Consider the following 22,559-nt stretch of genomic DNA (forward strand, 5'->3'; position numbering starts at 1 on the left):
CTGATGACCATAGATGTTAAGTCCCATAGTGCTCAGAGCCATTTGAACCATCATTTTCAAACAAACAGAACCTGGATTCGTCGGAAAATACTGTCCGATGCCGTTCGTGTCCCCAGTGATATCTTTTCATACCGTTGCCCTCTATCATATTTCTGCAAATTCGGCAAAGGTAGGAAAAGAAGTGGACGACGCGCACGTAACCCCTCAATAAAATAAACAGTGACGGACTCGTGTTCTGCGGCCTTCCGTGGGCCGTTCTGCACACGCTCGTTGCATTGCCGAAACACTTCGTCCCACACGAGCAGCAATTTATTGGATGGATGCATCACATTTTGCCATGCCAATAACGCTCCCTCTTTCAATCTCACTGGTTTGACGGTACGGTTTGCGCGTATGTGTACAACGCACTTGCACGTTGTAACGTCTAGAGAAACAAAAACAATATATTATGTAGTAATTAGAGAATTAGATGTATCATATTGTGTCATTGTATAAAATTATGTATTTTTTTTTATTATTTATTTCTGAAAACGTCTGCGTCGGCGAGTAATAAAACCGACTCAGAAGATAAATGTTAAACAGAGATTAAAAAAGGAACTAGTATATAATACGTGTTGAATATGAATGTCTTTGTCGTCTTAATTTGGAAGTTGTGCGAGTAAGATCTCCTGTTGTTGTCGTAGAGAACGCCAATGTAGCATTCTTTTGTCGAGACTAAGCAATGTACGCCATTACGTGTGAATTCACAAAGGTCTGTAATCACTGAGATATTTAAAGGTTTTAATAGAGGTGTTTAAATGAAAACTTGTATTATTTATTGTTAAGCTTGCTTGCATATTATCCCATCCTGTTGAGACATTTTTCAGTTATATAAATATTATCTGTGGTGCTGAGCTGCGTGGAGAACGAAGAGCCGCTGCCGCGGCGTATTTAAACGACTTACAATATAGTCGAGCATACCGCAAGGAAGCGGTAAAATAATAGTAAAAATAATATTATTTCTTTTAGCTCCCAGACTGGCAGTGAAGATCAGCAGATTTTATGATGTGTTGCAGATTGACGCGGGCTGCTGATAGGATATAATTTACAGTGCAAATAATTTAATGTACCTTCAGAATCTGATAGGAATCTTGCTGTGCTCCGTTCTGATCTGGCAAACTTTATAGTGACAACGTATTTTTTAATGAGAGTCTCATGTTCTTGGGCTAGTCGTGGTATGACATAGCATTTTAACGAGAAATAAAATCCACTGCGAACTTGTGTTTTTGAACGATTACACGAACTGTAACATCAGTGTTCATAACAAAGTAATTTCAACTTTTAATCACTATGAAGTAGGGAAGATATATTGATTCTTAGCATGAGTTGCAGTTATGAAAAATCGTTCCTTAAATTGTAGGCCAGATACAGAACAATAAGGCTTCCATATATACATTTTATTCCGCTAAAAGGTAATGACGATAAAGAAAAGCAAAGCACAGCATTGCTAAAAGTATTTCACGTAACTCTTTTCGTAAATGTGTTGTTACAAAGAGAATAAATAAACCAAAGAGCAACAATTTTACAATCCGCGAGAGAGTTGGACGTGAAAACGTCTGCTCAGATGACACTGACCCATTACCTTCAGCTCAGGCGCATTTTACCGGTAGCTGTTGTTATCAGCGATATCAGTGTTCATCTTGACCCCGCAGGCCGACATGGTTCAAATGGTAATCATTTCTGCAGGGCAAACTAATGTACGGTCATCCGAACGACTTGAATTGCATTTCGCCTGATTTGCATGCAACCCACATAACGCAGCTGTCTAGCAGGTCCTCTAATCGCTCCTTAGTACCGCCGTTTGACCATTGAAAATGGTTCCAACAAGTCACCACTAGAAAACACTGCTCTGTATCGCAATAACTCAAGATGTAAAGTAATACTACGATACTACAAATATCAGGGAACACCTTATCACAGGTAAGACTATCCTTAAGGCTTGTAAGCTCACATTTATTACAATAAATGACATACCTGAAATGTCACCACTCTCATTATTACGTCAGATAGGTAATGCACGTAGTAAGTTCGTCGTATTCGTGATTTCCTCTTCAAAGTAACATACCGTACTTATTATTTAACACAAAATGACATTAAAAATTTAAGTTATTCACGAGCAGCTAGTTGAGAATATGTATGAACTTCAAATGACACGACGAACCGTCTCATTCTGCATATGGATTCAAACCCAGGTCATGCAGACTAAGCAAAAATTTCGTGACTGACTGAAACTAACAGTCATTCCTGATTAGGCATACAGAGAGTGATATACCTCGATTTTAGACACTATCAGTTAGCAAATATCAACTTTAAATTACATAACGCAAACATTTTTAACGGACGCGAATTCCTACCCAGCATCTATTGTCCCTGTTAACGAACTACGAGAGATGTTAAATATTGCTTCTTAACAAGTAACTTACTTGAAATGCCGTGAGGTAAAGCTTTGTGTTACACAGGGATTCGAACCCAGAACCTAATAAGATAGATATCAAAGCACAATCAACTGTGACATATCGCATTTTCTCGGCAGTAGCTAGATGTTTTAACTGAAATGACGAGACGAAACACTAATTCTTTCCTTCCCAGGACTCCAACCCGGCACCTATCGCTGTTATATTCTAGAGAAAACGAACGTTAAATATGGGTTTGTTGCACCAGCAGCGACATGTGAACACGTTTGAACTAGAAATAATATGACGAAGAGTACAGTGCTGACTGAGAATAGAGCCCCACACATATCGTTGTTGACTGCACGCAAGGAGACGTGAGCTATCGAATTTTTCTCCACCAGCAGCTCGGAATAACATATTGAACTTGCAGTGATCTCGCAAATAGTTCTGTGTCTCACTGGGAGTCAAAAACGTCAAATATAGCTAGTGTTGGCAACGAATGAAAATACATTAAAAATCGAAATTAATATCCACCAGCAGATAGGTATTCTCATGCTACATCTTGATAATACATAATGAAATCTTTAGTGCCGGGCCAGGATTCGAACCCATTCACACGCAATATGTGGAGATGTTGAGGAATCTGCAGTTTTGAACAAACAACAAATTGTAGCCGAGCTGTATTGTCACGAAGGGAACAAATTCCGCGTTAAGGGCAGTCTGAGTTGCATTCACAGTTCAGAACCAATTTTATCGACATACAGAAGCTCAGATAAAAGATGGAATAAGTGTCCTGTGAGCCTACGTAGCTTTTGTTTCGTCACTAGAAATAAATAACTAGTATAAGAAAGGTCACTGGTGATAGAGTTTCTACATTGCGCCACTCCAGAATTTATTGTGGCTCAACCTAACGTCTACTTGGTAGAGAATGAATACCATTTTTAATGGGAATTTCAGACAACAATGCCATTATATCTTCTTCACTTGTGTAGCCAGGAATGGAATCTGTCTCTCCCTATCTAAAATCACTGATCGAAGTTGGAATCGAACCCAGACCATAGATACATTAACCTCTCATCAGCCCAATAGACCACCAAATCCTCTTCGCAGTGGCTCATTCTTCTATCATAACGCCGTTGTGCCACACTGGCTGAGAATTCTGACACACAGGCTCCCTGTATCAATTTGAAGCATGTTCAGTAAATTCATTTACTTGGTTGACCGAATCACCATGAACTAGCTGCCTCGGCTACCCAGTGCATACATTCAATTTTATTTTGTAATCACCAAAATAAAATCACGTAACTGCCACCAACACAGAACTGCCAACAGTGTAGGATGCAGAAATTTAAATAGGAAGGGTTCCTTTCCACTTGAGCTACTCTATTGCGCTATCTGTTGGTTGAAAACGTCGTGCAGTGCAAAAGAAAAGGTATAACTGTTTGTCTCTCATAAGTATTGACCTGGCCATATGCATTATCGCTCAGCGCTGTGGAATGCAGAAGTTCTGGAGGAATTGTTTTTGACTTCTGGAGCTGTTATAGCCACGTGTCAGCTAGTAGCGTAATGGTAAGTGGCGCCCACGGTAGGTAAGATGTCGCGAGTTCGAGTACATTCACTGCTATATTTTTTTAGAACGCAAATCTGCTGTCTGCTAATCAATCTAATTGAACTTGTAACATAATTCCCTTCACTTCTCAACCCAAAATAATCGTATGTGGAAAAAGGGCTAACTTCTGCGGCATTTTGTTCATTTCAGGTTTAACAGACAGTAGATGCATCTCGAAACTTTTGTATTATGTATGGGTAGAGCGCATCGTGCCAAAATACGTCGGAAAAGTATTTTCTACATTAGCTGTCGTCTGGTAGTGGCATTTTATTCTTCTTCAAAGCTTATTTGAGAGCTTAAACTCAGAACCGGTTTTCTACATGCATGTAATCAATAAACTGCATGTGCATTTTCAGACTGATATAGATAACATCAGCGAATTCGCATATATCGTTGATGATTCATTTCTCTCTCATGTTTACTATTGTTTTAACAACATTAAAGGAAACCTTACGAAAATTGTGACCTGTATTATAAAAAATGAAATAAAACTACCCACGATACCCTTACGACGAAAGTCTGTTTTAATAAAACTGAGTATCTGTACACAAGCGTGCCTCTATCGTCACGAATTGGTAAAATACTACTCACTTAGATTTTGATTGGTTCTGTGTTTAATTCGTTTGCTGTGTAGTACTCAAGATGTGCGGCATTTCATAAATAAAGTTATGTATTCCTAGAAACCCAAAATTTGCTTGTCAGCAGCTGAAAGAGGCATTACCCGTTGTGCAGCATTGTAAGTTTTTCACCATTGCACTATGAGCCCTAAGTATTTTCTTGCGATTTCCTTCTCGATGTTTGATCTGACTCTTTGTAGCTCTTTCACAGAAGGGATGAAAACGCTACACTCAGTGAGACTGGAACTGCGAACCATAACAGATGTTGTGTCATAGGTCAGAACGTTGCCACAGAGCTGGCGAAGAAGTGTCTGTCTTAGTCAAACGACTGTGCCAAGGAGCGATTAGAGGACCTGCTAGACAGCTGCGTTATGTGGGTTGCATGCGAATCAGGCGAAATGCAATTCAGATCGTTCGGATACTTTTGAGTATGACTGCACATGTCTTGTGAATATGAACGTCCTACCTCTAGCCGTTCAAAACGTTGTGTTTTTTTCTGAGTGTTAGTGTATTTAAAGATGGAGAGCCTGCACGATGAGTTGACCAAGCCTCTTTTATGGTGGAAGACAAACGGCGGTATGCTTCCTAAACTCAGTCAGCTCAGCAAAGAGGTTTACTGTGTATCTGCAAGTAGCGCACGAAGCGAAAGCAATTTCAGCTAGCCAGGGATTGTAGTGTCCCAGAAAAGAAGCTGTATAGTCTTATAGGGTAATGACACTTTGATGGCTCACAACAACAAGAGATCAAATTGGAGCTAAATTTCAGAAGAAGAAGCGAAAACAGCTGACAAAAACTGTACATACAGTACGTTGTATGTTTAATCCAGTCCAGTTACAAGGAGTAAAAAGGCACGCTTACGGACTTATCCATAAGATATTCCATTCTGTAGTACATGTTAAATAAAATAAACTGATAATTAAAATAATATTTGTGAAAAATGTTTGTACGTATTTGCTGTAGATTGTGTAATTTTTTATTTCAATCAAAATGAGTTAATATTGTTCACTAAAATATTTCATTTTCAGTTTGAAAAATGAGTGTTTTCATTTTGTGTGCATAAGGGTATTTCTTTCTGATCAGCGACGGCCTGCTGTCACTGTCGCTCCAGTAAAATGGACGTCCAAGAGCAAGGCACTGTCATTACGGTAATTAGGCAAAAATTAAAAAAAATCCTGCCGAAAGCATTTCCACTTCATCTTCCACGCTCCTTAGTTGCAGGAGTATAACATCGGTCATTTATTTCCAGTATTGTTGAGCTTCCAATTGCCTGCCATAACAGATTAGCCCGTTTACCCTCAGTGTGGATGCCATCAAGGGCAATTAAAATCATATGACTCATAGACAGCCTGAAGACTATTTCCTTTTTTCAGCTTGAATATAGTCACGACGAACAGTAACGTACGCCAGGCTGGAGTCAGTGATGCGGACTGCACGGCGCTCTATAAAGTCTGAGGTAAAAATTGCTACTGCAGCGCTTCACATGGCTATTTTATCTTCGTATACACATTATGTGAAGCAGAACGGCGCATAGGAACGTTATGGACGCTCTTAAAGTCATTGTTACTGAAATTGTATGTATTCTGATGATGCCCTGTAGTATAAGAATCTAAAAAGGAGCATCGGTGACGTGGCTTAGCTTCTCCGCAGGTTCCTTACACCACTACGTAATCTGTGTGTTCCTTATAGCCCTAAACGGTCAGCAGTTGTAACTCGTCTTCTACCAACACTACGTTCATCTCGCTCTCAAGACGTTTACTCCTCAGTCTTCTGGTTGACAGAGACAATGCAGGAATCTACCACTTCAATACCACATACTTTTCAAATCAGCGCACTCTCCGCTGCTCCGTGAAAACCTCATTCTGGAAACATCCCCCGGCTGTGTCTAAGCCATGTTTCCTCAATGTCTTTTCTTCCAGAAGTGCTAGTTCTGCAGCGTTCGCAGAAGAGTTTCTGTGAAGTTTGGAAGATAGGAGACGAGGTACTGGCAGAAGTAAAGCTGAGACGTACAGGGCGTCAGTCGTGCTTGCGTCGCTAAGTCGGTAGAGCACTTGCCCCCGAAAGGCAAAGGTTCCGAGTTCGAGTCTCGTTCCGCACACAGTTTTGATATGCCAGGAAGTTTCATATAAGCGCACACTTCACTGCAGAGTGAAAATCTCATTCTGCTTAAAAACCTATTTGAGAAACAGTATGACCCAGGACGACTGATCAGCTCTTACTTGTACCTCAAATGAAAAACCAAAACTGCGAATACTTGAAAGCCGAGACACATTGTATAACGATGTCATAGAAAGATTCCCGAAGAAGAAGGATCGTCGAGTTAATGTTACAAGTAACAATGCTCAAACGGCCTGTGTATGGTTACGTTTATATATAAAAGTGAGTGTCATTGTTGTTATTATTATTATCGCAATTGTGCAGCCGTCATTGTCGTGTGCTAGCGGTGGTGGTCGCTAGGAACGCTGGTTTTGCGTACTTCGTAAGGGAAGGGGATTTTCCAATATGTTTCCTGGTCTCCGCAGAATTCAGGTCCATGATTCGCCATTGGTTTCTGGTACATTAAATACATGATAAGCTCCTGAACCTTAAAGCCATGCTCTGAGATTAGATTAGTTTTTCGTTCCATAGATCTGTGCTGAGGAGATCCTCGTGGATGTGAAACATGTCAATTTTTTTTAAGCTGAAATAACAATACTAATAGTATGAGTATATAAAATACATAATTTTTTTAAGCAGAAATAACAATACTAATAGTATGAGTATATACAATACATCATTTGTTTCTATTAAAAAATCGTCAATGGAGTGGAAGGAGTTGGCCACTAGAAAGTCTTCCAGGCTCCTTTTACAGTTTTCTGGTAAATTATTGAAGATTGTTCCTGAGTAGTGGACCCCCTTTTGAACTAAAGTAAGTGCTTTTAAGTCCTTGTGCAGATCATTTTTTTCCTGGTATTGTACGTATGAACTGAGCTGTTTGTTGGAAAAAGAGATATATTATTTAGGACAAATTTCATTAAGGAGTAAATATACTGAGGGGCAGCAGTTAGTATAGCCAGTTCTTTGAAGAGGTTTCTACAGGACGTCCGTGAATTTACTCCACAAATATTACGTATTACACGCTTTTGGACTCTGAAAATTTTTGTTTGATTTGAAGAGTTACCCCAAAGTATTATACCATATGACATTATGGAATGAAAGTAGCCAAAGTATGCAAGCTTTTTCATTTTTATGTCGCCTATTTCAGCTAACACTCGAATTGCAAATACAGATTCGTTAAGGCGTTTCTGCAGTTCTGTGGTGTGCTCCTCCCAACTGAATTTATTATCAAGTTGTAATCCCAGGAATTTAAGATTGTCAACCTCTTCTATCTGATCTTCTTCATTATTTATGCATATGGTAGGTGGAAACCTCTCACAGGTTCTAAGTTGCATATAGTGAGTCTTTTCGAAGTTTAATGTCAGTGAGTTGGCTTTAAACCACTTATTAATATCCATGAAAATATCATTAGCAGATCTTTCTAGAACTACACTCGACATACTATTTATTGCAATACTTGTGTCATCTGCAAACAAAACGAACTCGGCTTCTGGCAGTGTAACTGATGAGATATCATTAATGTACACAAGAAAAAGCAATGGCCCTAAGATGGATCCTTGTGGGACACCACATGTAATTTCTTCCATTCTGATGATGACCGATGACTTAATTCATTAGTCCCTTGCACTGACATCCTTTGTTTCCTGTTAGTGAGGTATGACTTGAACCGTTTTGCAGCACTGCCAGTGGCACCATAAAATTCTAATTTATTTAAAAGGATGTTGTGGTTCACACAATAAACTGCCTTTGACAAATCACAGAAAATACCTGCTGCTTGTAATTTGTTATTTAATGAATTAAGTACATTTTCATTGTAGGTGTTAATAGCCTTCTCGATATCAGAACCCTTCAGAAATTCAATCTGTGTTCTTGATAATATGTTATTTGTGGTCAGATGGTTGAGAAGCTATCCGTGCATTACTTTTTCTAAAATTTTTGAGAATGCTGGCAAAAGTGAAATCGGTCTGTAGTTTGATGGTATCTCCTTATCCCCTTTCTTGAATAAAGGCTTAACATCTGCATATTTTAGCCAGTCAGGAAATGTCCCAGTTATAATCGACTGGTTACACAGGTAGCTTAGAATTGTACTAAACTCACAAGAACATGCCTTAAAAAACTTGTGCATCTACATCTACATCCATACTCCGCAAGCCACCTGACGGTGTGTGGTGGAGGGTACCTTGAGTACCTCTATTGGTTCTCCCTTCTATTCCAGTCTTGTATTGTTTGTGGAAAGAAGGATTGTCGGTATGCCTCTGTGTGGGCTCTAATCTCTCTGATTTTATCCTCATGGTCTCATCGCGAGATATACGTAGGAGGGAGCAAAATACTGCTTGACTCCTCCGTGAAGGTATGTTCACGAAACATCAACAAATGCCGGTACCGAGCTACTGAGCGTCTCTCTTGCAGTATTCCACTTGAGTTTATCTATGATCTCCGTAACGCTTTCGCGATTACTAAATGATCCTGTAAAGAAGCGCCATGCTCTCCTTTGGATCTTCTCTATCTCTTCTATCAACCCTATCTGATACGGATCCCACACTGCTGAGCAGTATTCAAGCAGTGGGCAAACAAATGTACTGTAACCTACTTCCCTTGTTTTCGGATTGCATTTCCTTAGGATTCTTCCAATGAATCTCAGTCTGGCATCTGCTTTAACGACGATCAACTTTATATGACATTCCATTTTAAATCACACCTAATGCGTACTCCCAGATAATTTATGGAATTAACTGCTTCCAGTTGCTGACCTGCTATATTGTAGCTAAATGATAAGGGATCTTTCTTTCTATGTATTCGCAGCACATTACACTTGTCTACATTGAGATTCAGTTGCCATTCCCTGCACCATGCGTCAATTCGCTGCAGATCCTGCAGATCCTCCTGCATTTCAGTTCAATTTTCCATTGTTACAACCTCTCGATATACCACAGCATCATCCGCAAAAAGCCTCAGTGAACTTCCGATGTTATCCACAAGGTCAATTATGTATATTGTGAATAGCGACGGACCTACGACACTCCCCTGCGGCACACCTGAAATCACTCATACTTCGGAAGACTTCTCTCCATTGAGAATGACATGCTGCGTTCTGTTATCTAGGAACTTTTCAATCCAATCACACAATTGGTCTGATAGTCCATATGCCCTTACTTTTTTCGTTAAACGACTGTGGAGAACAGTATCGAACGCCTTGCGGAAGTCAAGTAACACGGCATATACCTGGGAACCCGTGTCTATGGTCCTCTGAGTCTTTTTCTAAACCCATGCTGATTCCTACAGAGTAGATTTCTAGTCTCCAGGAAAGACATTATATTCGAACATAATACGTGTTCCAAAATTCTACAACTGATCGACGTTAGAGATATAGGTCTATAGTTCTGCACATCTGTTTGACGTCCCTTCTTGAAAACGGGGATGACCTGTGCCCTTTACCAATCCTTTGGAACGCTACACTCTTCTAGAGACCTACGGTACACCGCTGCAAGAAGGAGGGCAAGTTTCTTCGTGTGCTCTGTGTAAAATCGAACTGGTATCCCATCATGTCCAGCGGCCTTTCCTCTTTTGAGCGATTTTAATTGTTTCTCTATCCCTCTGTCGTCTATTTCGATATCTACCATTTTGTCATCTGTGCGACAATCTAGAGAAGGAACTATAGTGCGGTCTTCCTCTGTGAAACAGCTTTGGAAAAGGACATTTAGTATTTCGGCCTTTAGTCTGTCATCCTGTTTCAGTACCATTTTGGTTACAGTGTGTCTGGACATTTTGTTTTGATCCACCTACCGCTTTGACATAAGGCCAAAATTTCTTAAGATTTTCTGTCAAGTACACATAGAACTTTACTTTCGAATTCATTGAACGCCTCTCGCATAGCCTCCTCACCCTACATTTCGCTTCGGGTAATTTTTGTTTGTCTGCAGGGCTTTGGCTATATAGGTCTATAGTTCTGCACATCTGTTTGACGTCCCTTCTTGAAAACGGGGATGACCTGTGCCCCTTACCAACCCTTTGGAACGCTACGCTCTTCTAGAGGCCTACAGTACACCGCTGCAAGAAGGGGGGCTGTGAAGTTCCCTTTGCTTCCGCAGCAATTTTCTAACTCGGCTGTTGTACCACGGTGGCTCTTTTCCATCTCTTACGATCTTGTTTGGCACATACTCATCTAATGCATATTGTACGTTGGTTTTGAACTTTGTCCACTGATCCTCAACACTATCTGTACCTGAGACAAAACTTTTGTGTTGAGCCGTCGAGTACTCTGAAATCTGCTTTTTGTCACTTTTGCTATCTTTTTTAATATTTCTATTTACGGCTGAAATCATCGATGCAGTAATCGCTTTATGATCGCTGATTCCCTGTTCTGCGTTAACTGTTTCAAATAGTTCGGGTCTGTTTGTCACCAGAAGGTCTAATATGTTGTCGCCACGAGTCGGTTCTCTGTTTAACTGCTCAAGGTAGTTTTCAGATATGCACTTAAAAAATTTTCACTGGATTCTTTGTTCCTGCCACCCGTTATAAACGTTTGAGTCTCCCAGTCTATATCCGGCAAATTAAAATCTGCACCCAGAACTATAACACGGTGGGGAAATCTGCTCGAAATATTGTCCAAATTTTCCTTCAGGTGCTCTGCCACAACAGCTGCTGAGCCAGGGCAGCAGCCTGAAGACGGCTGACAGCGGCCATCAACACGTCAGCTGTTCGTGAACAGTGGCCAGCTCCTCCTGCGTCCGTACACAGCAGTCACACATCCTATCCATCCTAAGGAATCAATTTACTGTAGAGAGTTAATCACCTTTTAACTAGACTGCTAATTCACTAAAGGCTGATAGCTGACTAAACTGTGGTTACTAGACACTTCTTGTTGAAAACAATGAAAATAGCACTACCTGTCTCTGAACTGTATTCAAAACAGACACTAGCACTACTGGCACTATGGCTGACTGTATTCAAAACAAACACCAAATCTATGGAACACTATTACTAGCACTCGAAAATTAAAGCTTCCTAAAAGCAAAAACACACGGAAGAAGAAGTGACAAGTAAGAAAAATACAGTTTAAACTTAAATTAACGTAGCTCGCTGCACAGCAGACGTGACGCAGACGGCGGTTACGACGACACTATCTTGATATTTCATCGTAACCACTAGAATGCTTTGTTTTTAAAGATTTTACTATGGCAGTTATTTCGTTTGGTGAAGAGAGTGACATAATCATGTACCTGAAGCTATTTGTAAAGGCTAGTTTCAGATATTCAAGGGCATTATTTACTGATCCTGACAATCCCATTCTGTCAGTAACGGATATAAAGTACTTGTTAAACATATTTGCCACACTATGCCCATCGGTTACTAACGTGTCATCTACCCTTAATGCTATTTGCTCCTGTTCCTTTCTGGTTCTACCCGTCTCCTCTTTCACTATATCCCATATTGTTTTTATTTTGTTCCCTGACATTGCTATCGTCTTCTCGTAGTGCATTTGTTTAGATGTCTGAATTACTTTTTTTAAATATTTTACAGTATTCCTTGTATTTAGCTAAATCATCAGCACTGGAGCTATTCTTGGTCGACAGATACATATTTTCCTTTTTGTCTTACAGGAAATCGTTATTCCTTGTGTAATCCATGGTTTTATTATAGACTTCTGTTTAATTTGAGTAACTTTTAGAGGAAAACAATTTTCAAACATGGTAATGACATTGTTCGTGAATGTGTAATATTTTTCATTCATGTCATGAGCACTATAAACTCCCTTCGAGTTCATATCTTTGATCAATTTTCTAAAACACTCAATTTTTGGTTGATTGACTACTCTCCTGTACTCAAATTTAACAGTCTTGATAATCTGCTTAGAATTTACATCTAAAACAAGGAGTTGCATGTCATGATCTGATAGTCCATTTATTACAGGTTTTATGATATGATTTTGTTCCTTTGATTTGTCTATAAAAATGTTATCAGTGGCTGTCCCTGAGCATTTAGTGATCCTAGTTGGAAAGTTTACAGTGTGAGTTAGATTGAAAGACATTACTAACTGCACTAAATGTTTACTTGAAGATTGCATTAGAAAATCTGTATTAAAGTCACCAGCAATCAAAATTTCTTTGTTTCTTCTTGTTGAATAACCCAAAAGAGCTTCTAGATGATTTATGAATAGATTATAATTTCCTGCAGGTGCTCGGCAAATAGTTACTATTATATAGGATCTGTTATGGAACTCTACTTCTGTTGCACATGCTTCTAGATGCTGCTCTAAACAGAATTTATTAATTTCAATGTTCTTGAATTTATGACAGTTTTTAATAAATGTGGCAACTCCTCCTCCATCCATATCTACTCAACAGAAGTAGGAAGCTAGCTTAAATCCTGAATTGTCTAACATATCTATACCAGTGGTCACTTGATGTTCAGAGAGGCAGATTATGTCAATTTCGTTAGATGAATTCATTTCATCAATACAAATGAGTACCGAGCGAGGTGACGCAGTGGTTAGCACACTGGACTCGCATTCGGGCGGACGACGGTTCAATCCCGCGTCCGGCCTTCCTGATTTAGGTTTTCCGTGATTTCCATTAATCGCTCCAGGCAAATGCCGGGATGGTTCCTTTGAAGGGGCACGGCCGACCTCCTTCCTCGTCCTTCCCTAATCCGATCAGACCGATGTCCTCGCAGTTTGGTCTCTTTCCCCAAACAACCCCCAACAAATGAGTAGTTCATCAACTTTATTTCTGAGTCCCGGAATGTTCTGGTATAATAAAGATAACTGATATTGCATACTAATGGGATTATAACTCTAGTCTTATAGAGATTCGATATTCCTCTCTGCTCGGTTTCCGATGGGAGAAACACAAAGATAACGGCAGACTTAAAATCCACACACTCACGAAGGGAGCTTCCCAAAGGCCACGTAGGTCGGCCGGCTGATGCAGTTGCCTACCGTCGTATAATCGACGTCATTAGATACGGCGATGGCGTAGCGTGCGTTGTAGTATCACACAGCCTCTTTTTCGCGGGCTGTCTGGTGAATCCGACGCTGTTTAAGATTCTGAGGCATCCAAATAGATTAGCAGTCGTGCTGCATCTCCACTCTACATGTCGGTCATTTGTGACGACGACGTGTGAGAAACGTACTGTCGGAATCGGTTGCTTATTAGCGGTCACAAGAACATGAAACGTGATGAATACTACAAATTCATATTTAGTGCTTTCTGAAGGTTCACACATGTAAATCTAAACCACCATATTCATTTGCCCTTATGTAAAACAGGATTAATACCGTGGAAGGTCGTGAGGGTCAAAACTGATTTTAAAATCGCGAAGGTTAGTCAACTTAACTTTCCTGGTGAAGGGACTGACACGAATCGCCCTGGAACTGCCTGTTATCCACTCTGTTTCAACAGAAGACCTCTTTGGGATTCGCAGTTAGGTTACTACTCCAGAAATTAACTGACATGGCGCGATGTCACATCCACATAATGTAAAATTATTTCGTCCTTCCATTCTCATCGCGTGCTTCAGGGTAGAACATAGATTTCACGTTTCAAGTTGCTGCAACATACTAAGCGCACTGTTGGAAGTTGCCCACCACACTGGCTGTTTACAGAGCAAGCTAACCGCCTTATGAAGAACTAGTAAACACACAGCGAATACATGTAAAAGTTTCTCCACCGATATTCCAAAAAATCGCTGCATCAGCTTCAGGCAGTCCACAACCGCTGCCTTCTCTAGCGTTTCCCACGCATTTCCGTCTGTATCAATGCGCCTCACGTTGAGGATCATTTACGAACTTCAATTAGGCCTTAGTTTTCGTGTTTACTTGGCTCTTGAAATCAAGGAAATCCTTGGGTCGTCTTCCTACTGTTCGCCTAACCGTCCACCTGCAGTAGCAGTCACGACAGTGTCTGCAAAACGCCACGATCCACCTCCAAGAGCTAATGACAAGCGTTTACTTTTTAGACAAGAATTTCCTGTCCATAGATCATCATTAGCTATCGTAAAATGTTTACAACAGCTTACAAGATGGCATAAAATCAATGACGTCAAAAAATGTAACATGCAGAACTCATTCCTTGACAACAATGACCAAGAATGAATTTTACATTTTTTAATGCCACTCATTTCATGTCATTGTGTCAACTCTAGCAAATATTTTAGGATACCTGACTGTCGTCTGCGAACCGAGAGGTCGTGTAATTAGGAAATGCTTGACAGTATCTCTTGACGGTGGAGCATAACGTTTTTCTAATGTTTACGAACTGTGGGGAACCACTCTTAAAATAACTGTGTCTTTCCACTACAGCGGGTTACCTGGACTTTCTTTTTTTTCCTTTTTTCGTATCTCTTCCAGAATTCTGAGCAGTACTCCTCGAGAATATCTTAGCTTTTGAAATGCCTTGTCAAAATTCAGAATTGATTGCCAGCTTTTACTATCTGACGCGATTCGATTCATATTTATTTCTATCCACACACTCATCACTTCAGCTGTCCTAAATACAAAACACATCTACCGGTTCTATGCCTTTAATGACAAGTTGTCTTCTTTTCTCTTTGATGTGTGGTTACAGAATGTTTTAGTCGCATAGTAATTCGTTTCCTTGTGTACGTTAAAACTTTCAATATAATTTTCTTTCATTAGTCGACTTTTATCCACACTAGAGATAAATTATAACAGCAAAACTAAGGTGGTTCATATATATTCTACTAATTGTATTTCTTCTTCGGTTTCACATTTTAAGTACCTGAAAATTTTCATAGTCCCGCTGAGAATGTTTTCGTTGATATGAAATCTCTCGCCCTGACTCCTCACTCAACTCTAAATTTCTTTTATCCCGACGAATCTTAATAGGTCGGTACCACTGATCACTGTATTCGTCAATATGTCAACGTAAGTTGAATCAGTACCTTAGCTACCACGTGTTGTTAGTAGGGATTTGGTTGAAACTTGGACAAAATCTTTCTCAGAATAGTAATTCATACTCTTTACTTTGTTGTATAGTTTCTCTCATGACTTGTAAATCGTCTACTGTGCTATACCCTTTCCTACAATCATCAAAATATTAGCACGAAAATAATTTAGTATACTTTATGTGTTGCACTCCACGTAGAGTTTTCTTTCTACTGTCTGTGTAACTGAATCTGTGGGAACTAGGCCATATTGTACACGTTGCTGTCATGAGGAAAGAAGAGAATACCCGTATATGAATGTCTCCATCAGATTATGATAGTGCACACCGAACACACTGTTTCTGCAGTACTGCTGACCTCTTTGTAGTTTTCTATCATCACGAACCAGAATAAGTAATGTCCATGCTTTGAAATTAACAACACAATTGTTGGCGTAATATAAAGATCAAAGGTTGTGTTATATTGCTGACCGCCACGAGATAGTAATAACTGCTATGTAACGACGAAGTCTGAGTATAGCAACATTATTAGGCGTCAGTGGGATATGGTGTAAATCAGATCCTACACTCATCACAGTCTAAGTGACTTTATGTCATGGTTAGATAACGCCACACAGTCTTTGTCCAACACGATTGCAGCATTCGTCGTAATTATACGACTGCCATAGAAACTGAGCTAATACCGTCCGGCTGACATGCTGCCCGGTGATTTGCAACGAGCGATGTGAAGCGCGTGTGTCTGGATACCTGTGGTGTTCCACAAGGGGCGCACCGTACGGTTTGCGCGTCTCACGGGAATAAACTCAGGACAGTCGGACTTTGGCGGCTGGGACCGGGACACAAACGTATGGTTACTGAAGAGGGGCAGCAGCCTTTTCAGTAGTTGCAAGGGCAACAGTCTGGATGGTTGACTGATATGGCCTTGTAACACTAATCAAATCGACCTTGCTGTGCTGGTACTGCGAACGGCTGAAAGCAAGGAGAAACTACAGCCGTAATCTTTCCCGAGCGCATGCAGCTTTACTGTATGATTAAATGATGATGGCATCCTCTTGGGTAAAATATTCCGGAGGTAAAATAGTCCCCCTTTCAGATCTCCGCTTGGGGACTACTCAGGAGGATCTGGTTATCGGGTGAAACAAAACTGGCATTCTATGGATCGGAGCATGGAATGTGAGATCCCTTAATCGGACAGGTAGGTTATAAAATTAAAAAAGGGATACTGATAGGTTAAAGTTAGATATAGTGGGAATTAGTGAAGTTCGGTGGCAGGAGGAATAGGACTTCTGCTCAGGTGTGTACAGGGTACAAAATCAAATACGGATAATCCAGGAGTAGGTTTAATAACGAGTAAAAAAACTGGAACACGGATAAGCTACTATGAACATCATAGTGAACGCATTATTGTACCCTAGATAGACATGAAGCTCACACCCACAACAGTAGTTTAAATCGTTAAAATGGCTCTGACCACTGTGGGACTTAACATCTGAGGTCATCAGTCCCCTAGACTTAGAACTACTACTTAAACCTAACTAACCTAAGGACATCACACACATCCATGCCCGAGGCAGGATTCGAATCTGTGACCGTAGCAGCAGCGCGGTTCCGGACTGAAGCGCCTAGTACCACTCGGTCACAGCGGCTGGCACAACATTTGTGCAAGTCCATATGCCAACTAGCTCTGGAGATGATGAAGACATTGAGGAAATCTACGATGAGATAAAAGAAATTATTCAGATAATTAAGGGAGCCAAAAATTTAATAGTCACAGGGGACTGCAATTCGGTAGTAGCAAAAGGAAGAGAAGGAAAAGTAGTAGGTGAATATGGACTGGAGGAAAAGAATGAAAGAGGAAGCCGCCTGGTAGAATTTTGCATAGAGCGTAAGTTAATCATAGCGAACACTTGGTTTAAGAATCGTGAGAGAAGGTTGTATACATGGAAGAGAGCTGGAGGCACTGGAAGTTTCAGATTGATTATACAATGGTTAGAAAGAGATTTAGGAACCAGGTTTTAAACTGTAAGACATTTACAGGGGCAGATGTTGACTCTGACCATAATTTATTGGTTATGAACCGCAGACTAAAATTGAGGAAGCTGCAAAAAGGCAGGAATTTAAGGAGATGTTAGCTGAATAAAGTGAAAGAAGCAGAGGTTGTAAAGGGTTTCAGAGGGAGCATTACGGATCGATTGACAAGATCAGGGGAAAGGAATACAATAAAAGAAGAATGGGTAGCTTTGAGGGATGAAATAGTGAAGGCAGCAGAGGATCAAGTAGGTAAAAAGACGAGGGCTAGTGGAAATCCTTGGGTGACACAAAAAATATTGAATTTAATCTACGAAAGGAGAAAATATAAAAATACAATAAATGAAGCAGGCAAAAGAGAATACTAACGTCTAAAAAACGAGATTGACGGCAAGTTCAAAACAGCTAAGTAGGAATGGCTGGAGGACAAATGAAACTATGTAGAAGCATATATCACTAGGGTTAAGATAGATACTGCTTACAGGAAAACTAGAGAGACCTTTGCCGAAAAGAGAACCACCTGCGTAAACATCAAGAGCTCAGACGGAAAACCAGACCTAAGCGAAGAAGAGAAAGCAGAAAGATTGAAGGAGTATAGAGATGGTCTATACAAGGGAGATGCACTTGAGGACAATCTTATGGAAATGGATGTAGAGGAACATGAGAAGTGAGAAGGGAGATACGATATGTTGTGTCTAGACAAGACAGCCTAGACACAATGAGAGGAAGCCGAAAAGGCACGCGCTAAGTCAAAGCAGGGTGCGTGAGGTCTGAAACAGGATACGTAATGAATGCTATAAAGAAAAGTACGTAGCTTCTGGAATACTTAACTTTAATCCATCCTTTTTGTACATCTGGAGATTGTGGCGATACAAGTGAGACTCTTTAGATACATGCAATGTTACTAATGGCGCCTTGCTAGGTCGTAGCCATGGACTTAGTTGAAGGCTATTCTAACTATCTGCTCGGCAAAGGAGCGAGGCTTCGGCAGTGTAGTCGCTAGCAAAGTCGTCCGTACAACTGGGGCGAGTGCTAGTCCGTATCTCGAGACCTGCCTTGTGGTGGCGCTCGGTCTGCGATCACACAGTGGCGACACGCTGGTCCGACATGTACTAATGGACCGCGGCCGATTTAAAACTACCACCTAGCAAGTGTAGTGTCCGGCGGTGACACCACATGATATACTGCGGGAAGAATTTGACGAAGCACTGAAAGAGTTAAGCCGAAACAAGGCCCCGGGAGTAGACAACTTTCCTTTAGAACTACTGATAGTATTAGGAGAGCCAGCCATGATAAAACTCTTCCATCTGGTGAGCAAAATGTATTAGACAGACGAAATAGCCACATATTTCAAGAAGAATATAATAATTCCAATTCGAAAGTAAGCAGGTGCTGACACTTGTGAAAATTACCGATCTATCAGTTAAATGATGGTTGCAGAATACTAACTCTAAACATTACAGAAGAACGGAAAAACTCGTTGAAGCCGACCTCAGGGAAGATCGGTTTGTGTTCAGGAGAAATGAAGGAACACGTGAGGCAATACTGACCCTACGACTTATCTTAGAAGATAGATTAAGGAAAGGCGAACCTACGTTTATAGCATTTGTCTAGAGAAAGCTTGACTGGAAGTAATCTCTTTCAAATTCTAAATGTGGCATTGGCAAGATACAGGGAGCGAAAGGCTATTTACAATTTGTACAGAAACATGATGGCAGTTATAAGAGTTGAGGGGCAGGAAAGGGAAGCAGTGTTTGAGAAGGGAGTGAGACAGGGTTGTAGCCTGACCCCGATGTTATTCAACCTGTATATTGAGCAAGCAGTAATGAAAACAAAAAACAATGGAGTAGGAATTCATACCCAGGGAAGAGATTGGTTCGGATGGCTCTGAGCACTGTGGAATTTAACATCTGAGGTCATCAATGCCCTAGAACTTAGAACTACGTAAACCTAACTAACCTAAGGAAATGACACACATCCATGCCCGAGGCAGGATTCGAACCTGCAACCGTAGCAGTCGCACGGTTCTAGACTGAAGCGCCGAACAGCTCGGTCACCACCAGGGAGAAGAAACTTTGAGATTTGCCAATGACATTGCAATTTTGTCAGAAACAAAGATCAGCTGAACGGAATGGACACTATCTTGGAAGGAGGATTTAAAATGAACATTAACAAAAGCAAAACGAAAATAATGAAATATAGTCGAATTAAATCAGGTGAGGCTGAGGGAATTAGATTAGGGAATGAGACACGTAAAGAAGTAAATAAGTTGCTATTTGGGAAGCAAAATAACTGATGAAAATCTAAGTAGGGAAGATATAAAATGGGACGAAAAGCGATTTTGAAGAGATATTTGTTAACATCGATTATTGATTTAAGTGTCAGGAAATCCTTTCTGAAGGTATTTGTATGGAGTGTAGCTATGTGTGGAAGTGAAACATGGACGAATAACAGTTTACATAAGAAGAGAATAGAAGCTTTTGAAATGTGGTGCTACAGAAGAATGTTGAAGATTAGATAGGTAGACCACGAAACTAATGAGGAGGTACTGAATAGAATTGGGGAGAAGAGACATTTGTGGTACAATGTGACCAAAAGAAGGGATCGGTTGGTACGACACATTATGAGACATCAAGGGATCACCAATTTAGTAAAAATCATAGAGGGAGACCAAGAGATGAATACAGAAAGCAGATTCGTCAGATTCGGCAGTCAGCTTCAAATGCCGGTTCTCAAAAGTTTCTCAACTATCTTTCCCGAAAAGAATGTCGCTTTCCCTCAAGGTATTTTCGTTTGAGTTCCCGAAGCATCCCCGTAAGACTTACGTGTTCTTCGAACCTACCGGTAATAAATATAGCCGCCTGCCTCTGAATTGCTCCGATGTCTTCCTTCGATCCGACCTGGTACGGATCCCAAACACTCGAACAGTACTCAAGAATAGATCGCACCAGCGTCCTATACCCGGTCACCCTTACGGGTAAACCACTCTTTCCTAAAATTCTCCCAATAAACCGAAGTCGACCATTCGCCTTCCTACCACAGTTCTTACATGTTTGTTCCACCTCATATCGATTTGCAACGTTACGCCCAGATACTTAAACGACTTGACTGTGTCAAGCAGGACACTAGTAATACTGTATCCGAACACTGCAACTTTGATCCTCATACTCATCCGCATCACCTTACATTTTTCCACATTTCGAACTTGAAATATTGTCTAAATCGTCTTGTATCTTCCTACAATCACTCAACTTCGACACCTTACCGTACGCCAAGTCATCATCGGCAAACAACAGCAGATCGCTCTGTCCGCTGAATCATTTATGTATATACAGAACAACAGCGGTCCTATTACACTTCCCTGGGGCACTCATGACGGTACCCTTGTCCCTGATGAACACTCGTTGTCGAGGACAACATACTGTCTTCTACTATTTAACAAGTCTTCTAACCACTCACATATCTGTGAATCAATGCTATACGCTCGTACCTTCGTTAACGACCTGCAATGGTACACCGTGTCAAATCATTTCTGCAAATCTAGAAATATGGAATCTGCCTGTTGCTCTTCTTCCATTCTTCGCAGTATATCACGTGAGAAAAGAGCAAGCTGAGTTTCGTAAGAGCGATGCTTTCTAAAACGGTGCAAATTCTTGGACATAAGCATCTCAGTCTCAAGAAAGTTTAATGTATTCAAACTGACAATATTTTCAAGGATTCTGCAGCAAGCAAAGGTTAGGGACATTCGTCTGTAATTTCGCGGGTCCATTTTTTACCCTTCTTGTGTACTGGAGTCACCTGCGCTTTTTTCCAGCCGGTTGGGACTTCGTGCTGGGCGAGACACCCACGGCATATGTAAGCTGGGTAAGGGGCTAGTGCCGTAGAGTACTCTCTATAAAATCGAAGTGTGATTCCATCCGGACCTGGTGATTCATTTGCTTTCAAATCTTTCAATCGTTTCTCTACGCCAGAGGTGCTTCTTACTAAGTTGTCCGTTCGGGAGTCTGTCCAATAGTCAAATGACGGTATGTTTATACGATTCTCCTGTAAGAAGGATATCTCGAACGTGACATTTAAAACTTCGGCTTTCGTTTTGCTATCTCCGCCACGCGGGATTAGCCGAGCGGTCTGAGGCGCTGCAGCCATGGACTGTGCCGCTGGTCCCGGCGGAGGTTGGAGTCCTCCCTCGGGCATGGGTGTGTGTGTTCGTCCTTAGGATAGTTTAGGTTAAGTAGTGTGTAAGCTTAAGGAGTGATGACCTTAGCAGTTAAGTCCCATAAGATCTCACATACATTTGAACATTTGTTTCTAGCTACAAGGATTATTAAGATATTTCCTTTGCATGTGAGATGCCGAGCTAGCTGCTCAAGACAATTTTCAGAAAGGTGTTCAAAATTATTTCACATGACTGTCTGTCTGTACCCCCCCGCAATGAATCGATAGACATTCCAATGTATACGCGGCAGATTAAAATCGCCTGCAACTAGTGTTGCGTGATCTGGGTATTTACAGGCTACGGACTATAGACTCCACAACTGTCCACAGCAGAATCGGATGGCCGGTAAAAACATCCAACACCTGGTACAGGCGACCAAATTACTCCACTGCCACACTCAACTTCGACCTCAATAGAGACAATATTTTTGTCAATTGCAGTGAACACTCCCCCTCTCCCGGCCAGTAATCCGTCTTTTCGATGTACGTTGCGAGACTCGCTAAATACACTATGTGATCAAAAGTATCCGGACACTTGGCTGAAAATGACTTACAAGTTCGTGGCGCCCTCCATCGGTAATGCTGAAATTCAGTATGGTGTTGGGCCACCCATAGCGTTGATGAGAGCTTCCACTCCACGTTCAATCTGGTGCTGGAAGGT

Source organism: Schistocerca americana, chromosome 8 (genome assembly GCF_021461395.2).
Source record: "Schistocerca americana isolate TAMUIC-IGC-003095 chromosome 8, iqSchAmer2.1, whole genome shotgun sequence".
Taxonomy (NCBI): Eukaryota; Metazoa; Arthropoda; class Insecta; order Orthoptera; family Acrididae; genus Schistocerca; species Schistocerca americana.